This window comes from Desmodus rotundus, chromosome 10, assembly GCF_022682495.2.
Source record: "Desmodus rotundus isolate HL8 chromosome 10, HLdesRot8A.1, whole genome shotgun sequence".
Classification (NCBI taxonomy): Eukaryota; Metazoa; Chordata; class Mammalia; order Chiroptera; family Phyllostomidae; genus Desmodus; species Desmodus rotundus.
In genome coordinates, this window is record NC_071396.1 from 40,163,959 (window position 1) to 40,177,461 (window position 13,503).

The following is a 13,503-nucleotide window of genomic DNA, read 5'->3' on the forward strand; positions in this document are numbered from 1 at the left end:
ATGGAGATCACATGGAGGGTTGTCAGTGGGGGAGTGGGAGGCAGAGAGAGGGGGAAAAGTACAAGAATAAGTAGCATAAACAGTAGGTAGAAGATAGACAGGGAGAGGTTAAGAATAGCATAGGAAATGCATAAGCCAAAGAACTTACATGTACAACCCACGGACATGAACTAAAGGGGGGGATGCGGGTGGGATGGGGTGCACAGGGCGGAGGGTAATAAAAGGGGAAATGGGACAACTGTAATAGGATAATCAATAAAATATATTAATTAAAAAAATGGGCAAACGATTTGAATAGACAGTTCTCCAAAGAGGACATACAGGTGGCCTATAGACATGTGAAGAAATACTCATCACTAATCACCCACGTAGTATGCCATTATGTAAACGTACCACAGGTTTTTTATCCATTCACCTCCTGATGGGCACTTGGGCCAGATTTTGGCGACTGTCCAAAATGCTGCTATGAACATAGGGGTGCACATATTCTTTTGAATTGGTGTTTCGGATTCTTAGGATATATTCCCAAAAGTGAAATTGCTGGGTCTAAAGGAAGTTACACGGTTACTTTTTTGAGGAAACTCCATACTGTTTTCCACAGTGGCTGTACCAGTCTACACTTGACTGCTTATGGGGTGTATCATTGGAGAATATCTTCTCCCCACTTATGGGCATATCCCGAAAGAAGCCCAAAACATTGATTCAGAAGACGATGCGCACCCTATGTTCATCGCAGCATTACTTACAGTAGCCAAGATAGGGAAGCGACCCCGTGCCCGTGGATAGACTGGTGAATAAGAAGGCCGTGGTACGCACATACAATGACATATGACTCGCTCACGAAAAAATGAAATCTTCCGATTTGCAACAACATGGATGGACCTAGAGGGTATTATGCTGAGCGAAATAAGTAAGTCCGAGAAAGACAGGTACCACATGATTGAATGTGGACCCTAAAGAACAAAATAAATGAACAACAGTAAGAGAAGCACAAGAAGGGGCATTGTGAGCTGGGTGGAAAAGGTGGAAGGGTTAAGTACAAAGGGGTAGTTACAAAATAATTATGAGGATGTAACTACAGCACAGGGAATATAATCGGTAATATTTTAATACCTGCGTACCACGCCAAGTGGGTACTTTACTTATCAGGGTGGCTCCTCTGTAAACTACCTGATTGTCTATCCAATATACCATACATGTAAAACTAATATAAAATTGTATTGGATGTGAGCTATAAATGAAAAATAAAATTTAAAAAAGTTATGAAAAACGGTGGGTGAGTAGGTAAACAAAATGTGGTATATGCGTGCAATGAAATATTATTAGCCTTTAAAAAGGGATTTTGACTCACGCTACATCGGTGAACCCCGGAAACATCATCCTCAGTGAAATAAGCCACACGACAGGGACGTGTACTGTAGGATTCCGTGTATATGAGGTTAACCAAGGGTAGTTAAGTTCATAGACACAGAAAGTATGATGGCAGTCGCCACGGCCTGGAGGGAGGGGCCATGGGCACTGTGTGATGGGTAAAGAGTTTCAGTCTGGGTTGATAAAACATTCTGAAGATGCACACTGGTGAAAGCTGTAAAACAACATAATTGCACTTAATGCCACTGAATCGGACACTTAAGAATGGTTAAGATATTAAACTTTGTTACAGATATATGAGTACAAGGAAAGAGTAATAGGAAAACGTGCGTGGGGCTGACTGGGTGCCAATTCAATCCCAAATATACACGTGGAGACACCAAGAAATAGGAGTCTTGTTGGCCAGCTGGCAAGCCATTGTCTTCCCCCCACCCAGAGAGAAGGGGGAACTTGCTTCTGTGCCACATGCTACCGTGGGGAGTAGACCTTCTCGGTACTGATGACTCTGGCCGTGTCTCACCATGCTACCCTTTCCCTGCCAGAGCCCCGAGAGGATATTTCTCAGGTCACCACCATGTAAATATGCAGGGATTTTGGAGCTGATGCCAATGGACACGGGAGATCCGTTAAAACTGTGGCCCCCAAGAATTTCTCACTCCCACGCCAGTCCTCACTCAGCCTTCAGCCATTCAACGAAATTACTGTTCAAATGTTCGTACTGGGTTATCACTGCAGCAGCTTCCGTACCAGCTGAGCAGATCTGGACTGTCTTCTGGGTGTGCCAGTCTCTCCGGGTTTCAGGGTTTCAACGTACCCAGCAGCTTCCGTTCTCAAGAAGATAAAAGCCACTGATTTCCAGCTTGTCCAGATTTTTCTCCCTGTAAGGAGTGATTGCGTCCGTGCTGCTTACGTGTTGTAGCTAAAACTGGAAGCCCAACCAAGTTTCTGAATGCTGGAGAATTGAAGATTATTAAATGCAAACCAAATCACAAAACCTTTTAACTGCTTAAATGTTTAGATGCTAGTTAGTTACATCATTATCAGCGGAAAGGATATCACATGTCTGTACAGAATTAAGCAAAAATGCAAAATATGGGCAGGACCACCGACACATTCCATAAAATCCTCTAGACTTTGTTTCAACTTCAAATAAATGGTTTGGACTTTTGCACACCCATTAAAATTCACATTTGTATAATTTACCCAAATCAGGGCATTTTCCTCATTAACTCAACAAAGTAAATGTCTGAAAAAAAATGTACATTGTTTCTGATGTTTTATCTGAAAGGGATTTTACTTGCAATAGTCTTCTAAGCAAGACTTCCATGGGAAAAACAGTACACAAGCGAAGGGAAATTTTTTCTGCATTGTATCACTTACATCTTGTCTTAAGTAGTAGGAGCATAAGGCACTTTAGAGCTTTAGTAATTTCTGTAATAAATTAGCTACTGAGTTTTATATTATCGCAGTGTTTTACCCCAGCACTTGCAAAGTCATTTGCAATTTTAGAATCAGCAAACACTCCCGGTATATTCGGTCAGTGTTCCGTGAAGATTTGGGTTGATGAAAACGATGGTGATAAGATACAGTATGGACAACAATGACAACCGCTGCTGTGATTATTTTATTGTTGTTTACATCTTGTAAGCAGAAAATGTATAGCTTTGTATCTTTACAGTTGAGTTAATCCCCTATCTCTGTTTTAATGGTGAATACTCATATATTCTGATTCATATCGACTTTCCATAATTTTTGATATTGAACGTTTCATACTGCAGTTAATAAAGGTCTTTTTTTCTCATGTAATCTGCTGTTGATTCTATCTGATGTGCTCTTCATTTTATTGTGTTCATTTCAGCTTCGTCCTTTTTTATGGTTTCTCTGTGTGAATTCTCACTGAGTTGATCTGGTGTTCCCCTAAGTTCATTGAGCACCCATATAATCAGTGTTCTGAACTCTACATGTAATAGAGTGCTTGCCTTTGTTTTGTTTAGTTCTTTCCAAAGTATTGTCCTGTTCACTCACGTGGGACGTCCTTGTTTCCTCAGTTTGGCTGCCTCTCTCTGTTTGTTTCTGTCTGTGAGGCAGATCTGCTGTCTCCCAGTCTTGGAAGGGTGGCCATATATAGTAGGTGTTTTGTGGGTGGGGTGGCCCTGAGGCCATCTGGCTGGAAGACTGGCCTAGCTGTGGTGCAGAAGCTGGCCCCAGGGACCAGGGTTCATATTAGCAGGGCTCTGGTCCTGCGGATTCACACTTAGGGTGTGTTTCTTGTGGCAGTAGTTGGGTGGTGCTCTTGTGTGGTCCGAAGCTGTCCATCAGGTGTGCTGGCTCTGTGGCCTCATGAGAGAACTTCCTGGGTGCAGACCCAGGTCAGATGCTGCCTGTGCCTGGCCAGCGGCCACCTGGCAGGAGCTACAAACTGATCTGAGGTTCATGCTGCCTGTGCTGTGAACAGAGGCCAGCTGCTACTAATGCCAAGCTTGGGGCCACTTAGCGAGAGTTACTGAGCACGCCAAGGCCAGACACTGCCTGTTTGGGATTTTTGGACCTTGGAGAGACTTTAGGAAACCCCAGAGTGGCCCAATGTCAGCAGCCTGTGAGGAACAACCACTGAAAGAGGTTCGGGCAGGTGGGAGGGTTGAGTGTGGTGAAGCCACAGGGAATCACCCCAGTGGGGAGAGTACTTGTTAGCCAAATTGATAGACTCATATAGGGAACCTATCTGCTGTGTTTGGGGGGAGGGCTCAAAAGAGGAACAGGGCCAGCACGTCCATCTGGGACAGAGCTGGCCCTTTATCCCTAGCCCTCAAGCCAGACCATTCAGTTTCCTCCCTTTATGTCCTTGGCACCTTTAGATGTGCTGCATCAGTACCGGAGCTTAGGGCAATTCAGTCCCGCAGGAAGTAAGTCTGTGCGTGGTCCTTTAAGAGGAAGCCTTTAAGAGGGCTACAGCAGCCCTCCATCTCACCTGGACAGAATCCCGGCTGCTTTCCACAGCCACACGTTGTGGGCTCTTTCTGGCACTGCTGGCCTAGGCGGGGGGACCTGGTGTGAGGCGGGGACCTCTCACTCCTTAGTGGAGACCTCCATGGCCAAGCTGCCACACAGGTACGGGACCAGCCCATTTTGCTCTCCACCTGCACCCCCCGCCCCAGCCTCAACATGGTTTCTTCTTCACATCCTGTCACGGGAGTGCTGCTCATCTGGTCTTCAGGTGGTGCTCAGAGGTGGTTGTTCTGTGATTTAGTTCTCATTTTGTGTGGTCACGGAGGAAGGCAAGCACAGTACATACCTACTTGGCCTTCTTCGTCCTCCACATTGTTGGCACATTTTCCCTCCCTTAAAACCTTTGACTCCATCAACTTCTGAATGAAATGCAAACGTCTCAGCGAGGCAACTAGGCCTTTGTTATGTGGCCTCTGCCTTCTGCTTAACCTTTAGCAGGTCGTTGTCTTGCTCACTGGCTCCACTGGCGTTTCCACAAAGGTGTCGTTACACACGCAGTTTCTTCTCCTTTGAAAAGCTTATCTCACCCTCCGGGAAGTTATTCTCCCTTCAAATCCTGGCTCAGGCGTCACTGCCTCCGGAAAGCATTCTCTCACATTTCCAGGTTTGCTGGGTCAGGTTCAATTTCCTCTTCTTTCATCCTGCGCAACCTCCACATTCTTGCATTGCAGTACATTGCCCCAAATTACCTATTGGCCTTTTAAAACAAGCATGTTTACATACTGTGACATAATAATTTGCCTACTCATCTGCTAGTCCCTGAACTCCCCACCACTTCCTCCAATTCATGGCTTCCCTACGGCCCATGTCCTCTTAAACCTCCCCGCCATGAAGTACGGCATCCGCCCCAAAGCTGGGATTAAAGAAAAACAAAAAAACAAAACAAAAAAAAACACCTACTGAGTTGTTTATAAGTGCTCACTTTGTTTTCCTGAAGTTGTTTGACACTACAGAAAATGAGTAAGGATAACGTATTTTTTTGTACCATGAAACTATTGATGTGCTTTCAATATTCTGGCACAGATGTTAAGGTTCATTAAACTTTTGACAGTTCCTCTGTTGCAAATAAATAAATAAATAAATATATGTGCATATATATTAATAGCTTTAAACTTGAAATAATTGTTCATTTTTCCACTTAATATACCCAAGATGCAAATTCACAGTGTGAGGCAGGTGTACTCCCACAACAAATAACTTCACAGCAAAATATTCTGAGGACAGAATCACAAATTGGGTAGAAAATACCCAACCCATAGCAATTACTGGAACAAAGGAAGAAAACAGACTTTTATTTCTATTTTTAAATGAAATCCATGCACAAAGTTTGACATCAGGTCAGGAAAAGGACAAACCCCAGAAACCGAGAGGTAGTTTACAGTTCTTTTTATCTTTTATTTGGTCCTTCTCTCTAAAAACGTATACTTTCTTAGATCATATCTTTTATATGCCATTAGGATGTTATTTTAAAAAGCATTACCAGTTTATAGGTTTTTTTAATGAGAAATCCAGTGTCCACACACACCCCTGGCCCCGATGTTTCTGACAATCACATCCGGTATCTAGTGTGCGTTGCTGCAGAGATAAAACGATGCTCACAACTGCCCAATGTCCAGGCTGCCGTTGTGAGTGCGCTTCGGGGTATGTTAAAAGTCACGTCCGACAGACACGAACACTTTCCACTGTCCTCATGACCTATTATGTAGTCAAGACTTATCCTTGGACTTGAATATCTGACGACTACATTATAGAAAGGCTCTTATGTATCCGTTACACTTACCCCATCACTGCCACGTACTCTGTAAGCTTTGGTTTAAGGCTGTCACACGTGTAAGTGTACTTTCTAGGAGCTCTCGTCAATGTGGATTTTGTAATGATTCGTAAGAGACGACCTGTGGTTGAAAAGTTTCCCACACGTACTGCATTCATAGGGTTTCTCTCCGGTATGAATTCTCTGATGGGCAATACGCGATGAGCTTTGTCTGAAAGTCTTCCCACATGTGTTACATTGAAAGGGTTTCTCTCCTGTGTGAATCCTCCGGTGCTGAATGAGAGCTGAACTTTGGCCAAAAGATATCCCACACTCCTCACATCGATATGGTTTCTCTCCGGTATGAATCCTCTGGTGATTGCTGAGGGACGAATTACACCGGAACGTCTTCCCGCACTCATTACACTTATAGGGCCTTTCTCCAGTGTGCATTCTCTGATGCTGAATGAGAGCTGAGCTCTGTCTGAAGGCTTTCCCACACACTTTACATTTACATGGTTTCTCTCCAGTATGAATGCGCTCATGAATGATGAGTGTCGAGTGGGAACTCAAGGCTTTGCCACATTCATTACAATTATAAAACTTCTCACCAGTATGAATTATTCGGTGTCTATTAAGTCGTGAGATAGAAGTGAAGCCTTTTCCACATTCGTTACATCTATAGGGCTTTTCTCCAGTGTGAATTCTTTCATGTTGAATAAGAGACGCACTCTGACTAAAGGCTCTCCCACACTCACTGCATTTGAAAGGCTTCTCTCCTGTGTGAATTCTCTGATGATAACGAAGGGACGAGCTAGACTTAAAGGTGTTGCCACACTCGCTACATAAGTAGGACTTCTTTCTGGCATGAGTTCTCGGGCAGCCCGGAAGAGAGGTGCTGCAGCTGGATGACTTCCTACCCGGGTTGTACTTACAGGGGTTTTCTCCAGCATGGATTTTTTGATGTATAAAAAGGCCTGACCTTCGCCCGAAAGATTTACCACATTCTTTACATCTGTAGGATTTCTCCACAGTGTGCGTTCTTAGATGTTTATAAAGGGATGTGCTAAGGGTGAAGGCTTTCCCACACTCTTTACATACGTAGGGTTTCTCTCCAGTGTGGGTTATTTGATGTTGAATGAGAGCTGAACTTTGGTTAAAGGCTTTTGAACATTCTTTACATTTAAATAATTTCTCTCCACTGTGGTTTTTCTCGTGTTTTCGAAGGGATGAAGTGTTAATAAAGGTTTTCTCACATATACTACATTTATAGCGTTTCTCTGCTGTGTTGCTTTTTGGTTGACTAAGTAAATTTAAATTCTTCTTGAAGCTGTTTCCTTGTATTTCGCATTTTGGTGGTGTTTTCTCACTAGAAACCATCTGCTGCCTAGTAAGTACTGACTTTGGGCTGAAGTCTTGGCCAAATTCAGTATTTTTATGTCTTCTTTCCACAGTCAGAATGTTTTTCTGGGTGACTGAAAATATCTGAACACTCTCACTTTTCTTCTGCTTTCTCTCTAATCTGTTTTCATACATGCAGGGATTTTCTGATTTGAAGTCCCAGGGTCCATTCCTCCTGGATCTTTTCATTACCAGCTCCTGAAATGAAGAACCTTGCGTCTGAGTTGACTTGGTGGTTTTGTGACTGCTCTTCCATCCTGGTCCTGGAGGGGAAAACCCAAGATGTTTCATGTGATACAGCATTTGGCTACAGAGACAAAATTGAATAGAATTGTATAGAATAGATAAAAATATTGATGATATTTAAATACGATCTTGGTATCTGCCCCCAAAAATGGTTAAAGGAAAATTTTAGGAACTTTAAGCAGTATAGAGAAACAATCAATGAGAGCTGAAGTACTAGGGTAGGAAAAAGTAATAAAACAAGTCCATTTAGAAGAGGGTGAGTGTGAGTGAGCAGCAGAACTGGTGAATGGAGAAAAGGAGAGCATGAATTGGGAAAGGCAGTCCGCAATCAGAGTCCAAAGCCCGTGAGACTCCTATATTATCTTCACGACTTGTCTCTTCTTTTTGCAATCATTCCTAACCTGCAGGAAGGAAAGTTGCATCACAAAATATATAAGCCCAAGAGTAAATTCTGTCTCTCAAACAAAACCTCTGTAGAAACTATGTAATGCGAATGACCAGCTGAACAACTCTCTCTACTGGTTTGTCACTTTGAACTCCAGTGGCAAACTTACTACACTTTGCCATGTATAATGCGTACTTTTTGGCCCAAATTTTTTAGGGAAATATAAGGATGCCAATCATACATGGGTAGTGCCTGAAATACCTTGTGTCTGTTCTTGTGTTTTCTAATTATTTGTTACATAAGATCTCTTGTACCAAACATGTTCGAAAATAAATGCTAAAATTCCTTTATAGTACAAAAAACAAGTATCTAAATATAAATAAATAAAAATTGAATTAAAAAATTTAAATCAAATATTTTTTTCCAGAAAGTTTGGTCGAAAAACCTGGGTGCACACTATACACAGCAAAACACAGATACTTTCTAAATCAAAGGCTAAATTATAGAACAAATATTTGCAACCACAAGGTCAAAATCACTAAATGATTAATTTTCACCAGGAAAATACATTTAAAATAAAATAGAACTTTTGTTCATGTGTATCATGTCACACAGAGGCTGGCTTTTTTAACTCATTAAAAAAAAGTCTAGATATTTGTCAATGTGGCCAGAGCATTCAACAACAGAAGGGGAGCTCAGCCAGAGCACACAGCTGGGCCCGCCTCGCCCCTGCAGGGCCCCGCGGTGCCCCTCCCACACCACTCTGCTCCAGGGGACCTCCTGCAGAGATATCCTGACCCCGCACAAGCCCGTATCCTCCCTCCACGCCCACTGGGAGCGTCCACCTGCCCCCTGGCCCCCGGTCCCCCGCAGTCAGGCAACATCCTCACAGGGCCGCCAGAAGCTGAGTGACTATGGGCACCATCTCTAGGCTACACCCAGGACCTGGGACAGCCAGGAGCCCCCAAAGCTCAGCGGGCCCCAACCTTTCTGGCACCAGAGGCCAGTTTAGTGGGAGAATGTTTTCCCACAGGCCAGGGTGAGCGTGATTTCAGGATGATTCCAGCGCCATTGCATTGACCACGTCCTTTATTTCTATTATCACTACATAGTAATATATGATGACAGAGTCAGACAAATCACCGTGGTGCAGAATCAGCGGGAGCCTGAGCTTGCTCCCTGCAACTAGACCGTCCGGTCTGGGGTGATGGGAGACAGCGACACCCGAAGCGTGTCGCTTAGGTCCAGTCTACTCCGTAGTCTCATTTGGTTGCTGTCCCTGCAGAAACCCCGCTTCCCTAAGATGGGATGTTGGAAACGGGAGCAGGCTTCTCAGGGCCTCTGCGGCAATCGCAGGATATTCCACCTTGACTTTATTTACGTTTTGCCTGCAACAATCCCTTTATTTTCTTTTTACCGTTAAGGCTACGGAAAACCTGCACACAGACAAGGCCATTAATGCTCCTACTGAAAGTGCCCCTGTCCGCACCGCCAAGGTCTCCGTCAGGTCCACGGTGAGCGTGGGGCAGGTCACGTTCTGTCCCGCAGGTGCAGGTTCTCGTGAGTCTGTGGGTTATGACGCATTCTTTCTGGAAATCCCAGCTTTTCACAAACGGCCTCCTTGATGGGGGAATCCTGTGCTACTTCAGGGGGCTCCGTGAAGACGGGAGGCGGAGCAGGCGTTAAATGAGCGATTTTGCAGTCTCCTGATGCATGTTCTCGTGACACGCTGGTCTCGTCGGCCTCTCGTCACTCTGGTGAGCACCGCGTCAAGTCTGTAAAATAGCAACAGCAGGAAAAAGCTGGGAGGCACTCTACTCTAATTTTCACACTTAGAGTGGAAACTCCATGATGGTGAACTCATCCTCAAACAGGAGAATTTCAAAAAACTTCATCTGTTCTCTGGCTTTCGGTTTCTCTGTGTCTACAAGATGTGTTGTACGTACAACCTTCAACTTGAGTGATTCTCCAAGTAACGTCCCCTTGTAATCTTCCCTGCAGGTCCCACCCTAGGGTTTAATACCCCCTGGGAGTGTGGGCCCTCTGTGCTGCTTTCCTGCCCTCTGCCGCGCAGGCTCCTTTGAGCGTTCCTGGGTGGTTGGCCACACGTCTTAAAGCATCTGTGGCATTGACCTCCATCCCAAAGCCAGAAAAGTGGTGGATTCTTAAAACGTTGTCTCCAAACATCTTTTCTGGGAGCGATGGCATATGCAATTCATCAGCTCACTTCTCCGGGTCTGCAGACCTCAGTGACGTGGGGGCTGGTAGCTGTCAGCCTCCAGGGCCCCAAGGAGAAGTCCTGCTCTGGAAGCCTTGGGCCATCCTGGCCCAGGGGGGGCCCATGTGGGCGGAGGGGACCACAGAGGCACACACCATTCCCCAGCCTCACCCCACCCCCCACTTGACTTTATCTGCTCACCTCCTGCTGTGTGCCCCAGTTCCTACCTTCCTAAGAGAGTTCAGACCATACTGGTCTGTCCTCCCACGTGGGGGAGGTGGGTGGTCAGGGATGCCTGCTCAGCTGCTGGCCATCAGGAAAGCTGGGGAAAGAGACCCCCTCCCCATACACGAGTACAAACACTGGTTTTTGGCACATAGCAAAACCCCTATAAATTATAACCGTTAAAAAATGACACTTTCTAAATATTGTCGAATATCAAATTCATTATATTTTATAATTGAGTTACTAGTTTTTGTAAAACATGTTTGCTTGAATTGCGATATAAATAAGGCTTATACTTGGCAGTTAATGGATAAGCTTCCTAAATCTTGTCTATAAATTCGCCTTTATCTTCTTATTTATTGTGAATTTTGCAATTTCACTGTTGCTGAAGAAACTGGGTGGCTTGTAACAGAGACTTGCCTGCAGTCTGGATTTTGCTGAATACATATCCATGGTGTTGTCTTTGTCTAACTTCCATAATTCTCATAAATTGATTGTTAGTAAGATTTGATGAGACTGTCCTTTTTTTTTTTTTTTTTTTGGCAAGATGACCTGCATTGGTAGTTGTCTCTATTCTGAGGTCGTCAGTGGCCATTAATGAAGGCTTCCTATGTTTATGTTGTCATTAGAGTTTGCAAAATGACATTTTAACTTTATCTTCCTTCTTCATTTATGAGCTAAAATCCTTGGACCTCCCCCCACCCCCAACACACACCCACACCACAAGCTAATGATTGGCAATCTGGAAGGCCGATGTGCAAATTACACAGACAAGTTTAAAAAACACAGTATTATTATTTTTATTCCCAGTTTTGATGAGCTGGTTTCCTAACATTGTCTCACGTTCACCAAAATATTTTAGGGTCATTTGGAACTCCTGAATTTAAACGTGTTTGATGTGTTACATTCGTTGCAGTCACTGCTCACACTGATGCAGTGTCTCCCCTTTGGCAATGGAACCTCATCAGTTGATGCCCGAGTCCACGTGTAGTGAGGTATTGGACTGCGATCCTGTTTCCTGGTGTGATCACAAGCTCCCAGCTTGCCATACATAAATTCTGCCGCTGACGTAGAGCTTATGATTACACCAATCATCTGTGATTTTCGGAAATAGGAGATAGTTTTACATACCACGACTTCAGGTCTGACAGTGGTCGCCACGATTGCACTGACGCTCGTCTCTAACTCTTTCCGGTGGACAGAGCTGCCACATGCACATTTTAAAGGTGCTCTACATCATGAGTTCTAATATTTTTGTTTAATTCTTGCAAATTGTTGTTGGAGAAAAGAGAAGGTCCGTGTACAAGATTTCATACACATTACCTCAGGATTACGTCAAGTTACTGAAAAAATTAAGAAAGCAAAGTTCTTTGCACTTAGGTTATATCACATTAAAGACATAGGCAAATTATTTTGTTCTAAAGTCATTTGGAATCATCACAGTACAAGACCTTTGACCTTAATAAAGTTTCAAACTGTGATCAACTGTTTAAGGATGTCTGCGTGCTACCTAGCTCAATGTTACATTTCCAGAAACTCAACACACACACTGTCCTTTCCATACAGAGGTTGCATTTTTAAAGCAAGTGTGAAAATCAACTTTTTATAAAGAAACTAATGATATGGGGGCGGGGAAAGACCAGATGTTTGGAAACATGTCTGCTATAGTGTGACTTTGCTGAAAAAATAACACAAGCAAATGATCTCTGAAGCTTTATGTACGCCTGCCAAACACAGTTGGAAACAATTCTCTAACCTACTTTATGTTACTTAAAAAAAATGCCCAAAATATGCTTATTATGCTTTTAAAATAAAACATGACCAGCTTTAGATTTATTTTAAGTTCAAATTTCAACGGTATGTTGGCATCTGTGGAAATATATTGCAAAGATGTCTGATTTAGAAAACGCAGAAGTAATGCGTTTGCTCCATTTGGGTATAATATGTGTTGTGAGGTGTCACTTTTAGCTCCAGTACTCACTAAACCCAAGTACTACAGTGTAATACACCCATAGCCAGGTCACGAATTTATTAACCAAAAACTATTAGATACAATTTCAAAAACACTGAGGCATATTTATTTACATTGTCCTCACTAAAAATATTATGATTAATATAAAATAATTTCATTACCACCTTAGTTCATGGCCATGAGTCATACATCTAAGTTCTCTGGCTTCTCCATTTTCCACACTATTCTTACCCTGCCCCTGTCTATTTTGAACCTACCCTCTGTGCTTCTTATTCCCTGTGCCGTTTTCCCTATTCTTGCCCCATCCCTTCCCCGCTGATAACCATCCATGTGATCTCCATTTCTGTGATTCTGTTCTTTTTTAGGTTCAGTTGTTGATACTTGTGAGTTTGTTGTCATTTTACTGTGCATATTTTTGATCATCTGCTTTTCCTTAGATGAGTCCCTTTAACATTTCACATAATAAGGGCTTGGTGATGATGAACTCCTTTAACTTGACCTCATCTGGGAAGCACTTTACCTGTCCTTCCATTCTAAATGATAGCTTTGCTGGAGAGAGTAATCTTGGATGTAGGTCCTTGCCTTTCAAGACTTGGAATATTTCTTTCTAGCCCCTTCTTGCCTGCAAGGTTTCTTTTGAGAAAAGAGCTGATAGCATTATGGGAACTCCTTTGTAGGTAACTGTGTTCTTTTTTCTTGCTGCTTTTAAGATTCCCTCCTTCTGTTTAATCTTGGGTAATGTAATTATGATGTGCTTTGGTGTGTTCCTCCTTGGGTCCAACTTCTTTGGGACACTCTGAGCTTCCTGGACTTCCTAGAAATCTATTTCCTTTGCCAGATTGGGGAAATTCTCCTTCATTATTTGTTCAAATAAGTTTTCAACTTATTTTTCTTCCTCTTTTCATTCTAGCAGCCCTATGATTTCGGTG

At 43.3% G+C, this 13,503-nt stretch overlaps 1 protein-coding gene and 2 pseudogenes across 1 annotated transcript in view; all 3 read right to left on the minus strand.

Annotated features, from left to right (window-relative positions):
- Positions 1-13,503, minus strand: part of LOC112296372 (zinc finger protein 354A) — a 73,811-nt gene that overhangs the window by 24,823 nt on the left and 35,485 nt on the right. The gene's annotated exons all lie outside the window — the stretch shown is intronic.
- Positions 5,651-7,846, minus strand: LOC128779368 (zinc finger protein 354A pseudogene; annotated as a pseudogene).
- Positions 9,690-10,511, minus strand: LOC128779348 (TIP41-like protein; annotated as a pseudogene).